This window comes from Pongo abelii, chromosome 10 (assembly GCF_028885655.2).
Source record: "Pongo abelii isolate AG06213 chromosome 10, NHGRI_mPonAbe1-v2.0_pri, whole genome shotgun sequence".
Taxonomy (NCBI): Eukaryota; Metazoa; Chordata; class Mammalia; order Primates; family Hominidae; genus Pongo; species Pongo abelii.
In genome coordinates, this window is record NC_071995.2 from 48812872 (window position 1) to 48816070 (window position 3199).

A 3199-nucleotide genomic window follows, 5' to 3' on the forward strand; every position below is an offset into this window, starting at 1 on the left:
CACTTGAGCCCAGAAGGCAGAGGTTGCAATGAGCTGAGATCACACCACTGCACTCTAGCCTGGGCAACAGGAGTGAAACCCTGTCTCAAAAAAGAAATAAATAAAAATAAAACTTAGCCAGGCATGGTGGTGCAAGACTGTAATCCCAGCTACTCAGGAGGCTGAGGAAGGAAAATCACTTGAACCCAGGAGGTGGGGGTTGCAGTGAGTCGAGATCATACCACTGCACTCCAGCCTGGGCGACAGAGCGAGACTCCATCTCAAAAAAAAAAAAAATTCAGCCAGGCATGGGTAGCCTGCTCCTGTAGTCCCAGCTACTCTGGAGGCTGAGGCAGGAGGATCCCTTGAGCCCAGGAGTTCAAGGCTGCAGTGTGCTATGATTGCGTACTTCACTCCAGCCTGGGTGACAGGGTGAGACCACATCTCTTTTTTTTTTTTTTTTTGAGACAGAGTCTCACTCTGTCACCCAGGCTGGGGTGCAGTGACGCGATCTTGGCTCACTGCAACCTCCACCTCCCGGATTCAAGCGATTCTCCTGCCTCAGCCTCCTAAGTAGCTGGGACTACAGTCTTGCACCACCACGCCTGGCTAATTTTTGTATTTTTAGTAGAGATGGGATTTCACCATATTGGCCAGGCTGGTCTCAAACTCCTGACCTTGTGATCCACCCCTCCTTGGCCTCCCAAAGTGCTGGGATTATAGGCGTGAGCCACCGCGCCCGGACTGAGACCCCATCTCTTAAAAAAAAAAAAACAAATTAGCCAGGCTCAGTGGCTCACACCAATAATCCAAGCACTTTGGGAAGCTGAGGCAGGAGGATCCTTTGAGCCCAGGAATTCAAGGTTGCAGTGAGCTATGATTATACCTCTGCACTCCAGCCTGGGTAACAGAGTGAGACTGTGTTTCAAAAAAAAAAAAAAAAAAAAATTACTAAATAAAAAAAATATGCCCTACCTTACATAATTGTGTTAAAATTAAGTGATATGTAAATACAAGATTATTTTATAAACTATAAAAATGTTCATAAGTCTTAGGTAAAAACCTGTATATAATATTAAGTAAACAAGTGAAATTCGATGTAGTAGAAATTATACAGCTAAATGTGCATTAGGTATGATTTTGTTTTGTTGTGTTTTGTGATTGTCAATGACAGAAACCCAATTCAAACTGCTTGTGCTCAAAAGGAGCTGAATCACTCACATAAACTGGGAAACCCAACAACACAGCTCACTGTAGGCAGGACTGAAACTGGGGACCCAGATATCACCAAGTCACTGTCCACCTGTCCCTTTCCTTTTTTTCCCTCCCCCACCCCTCCTCCGCCTCCTCCTTTTTTTTTTTTTTTTTTTTTTGTAATAGGGACAGGGTCTCATTTTGTTGCCCAGGCTGATCTCACACTTCTGGTTTCAAGTGATCCTCCTGCCTCAACATCCCAAAATTCTGGGATTACAGGCTAGGGCCACTGCACCAGGCCCTGTCTCTTTCTTTCTATTTTTCACTCTCTAGTCTCTGCTTTAGAATCAGTGTGGTTTTGTTCTCAGGCAGGTTTCCCTGCATGATAGAACAGTGACCACCATCTGCACTGGGATGACTTGGTCCTTTTTCCTTTAGTTCCAGCAAAAGTCCCAGGGAAACTTACTCGGGAGGCTGAGGCAGGAGGAACACATGGGCCCAGGAAGCAGAGGCTGCAGTGAGATTGCACCACTGCACTCCAGCCTGGGCAACAGAGCAAGACTCTGTCTCAAAACAAAAACAAAACAAAAAAGATGTGTAGTGTCTTAGCCTAGACTCCAAGTAGTCTTTCCAGACTAACACAGAAAGCTCTGCCTGCTACCTAGCTTGGGTCATGAGCCAGTCCCAAACCAAAAACAGTGGCCACGTGCCTGGGACACAAGCTGATCCTTGGAGGCAGGGGGTGGTGTCAGCCCTGCTTGAGTCACCTGAACTGAAAAAGAGGTTGGTGGGGGAGTCTTCTCAAGGGGTAGAGTGAGAGACTCAGAATGATTGCGCTTTTTTTTTTTTTTTGAGACAGAGTCTCGTTCTATCACCCAGGCTGGAATGCAATGGCACGACCTAGGCTCACTGCAACCTCCACCTCCCAGATTCAAGCAATTCTCCTGCCTCAGCCTCCCAAGTAGCTGGGATTATAGGTGCCCGCCATCACGCCTGGCTAATTTTTGTTTTTTTTTTGTTTTGTTTTGTTTTGTTTTTTGAGACGGAGTTTCACTCTTTCGCCCAGGCTGGAGTGCCGTGGCACAATCTTGGCTCACTGCAACCTCTGCCTTCTGGTTTCAAGTGATTCTTCTGCCTCAGCCTCCCAAGAAGCTGGGATTACAGGTGCCCACCACCACGCCCGTCTAATTTTTGTATTTTTAAGAGAGACAGGGCTTCACCATGTTGGCCAGGCTGGTCCCAAACTTCTGACCTCGTGATCCACCTGCCTTAACCTCCCAAAGTGCTGGGATGACAGGCGTGAGCCACCGTGCCGGGCCTAATTTTTGTATTTTTTTAGTAGAGACAGGGTTTTCGCCATGTTGGCCAGGCTGGTCTCGAACTCCTGACCTCAGGTGATCCGCCCACCTTGGCCTCCCAAAGTGCAGGCGAGAGCCACCCTGTCCGGGCTATGACTGTACTTCTAATGTTGAATAGGATTAGTCTGGAAAGACTTCTTGGAGTCTAGGACACTACTTATCTTGCTGTTAGTTTCTTCTGTTTAATTTTCTCATATGCCAATCAATGCAGTAAGGATACACAACATATATGTTCATTTAATTTAGTTTCATTCATTTAATAAGTGCACTATTTGTAGAGAATCTACTATGTTCCAAGCACTGATTCTGGGCAGTGGGATATAGCAATGATAAAGACATCAAAAGTTCCTGTTCTCTGAAAACCTGTATTCTGTGGGGCAGACAGATAACAACCAGTCAATAAATATACATCAATAAGTACAGATCATTAAATTTTATTAAAAAACAAATTTAAAAATCAGGAAATGGAGCAGCAAGAGCTGGGAGATCAGGACTATTTCAGAAGAGATGGTTAAAGACCTCGCTCAGTGACTTTTGCTTTTTTTTAAATTTATTTACCTTATTTTTTGAGACAGAGTTTAGCTCTGTCACCCAGGCTGGAGTGCAGGGGCGCCATCTTGGCTCACTGCAACCTCCGCCTTCTAGGTTCAAGCGATTCTCCTGCCTCA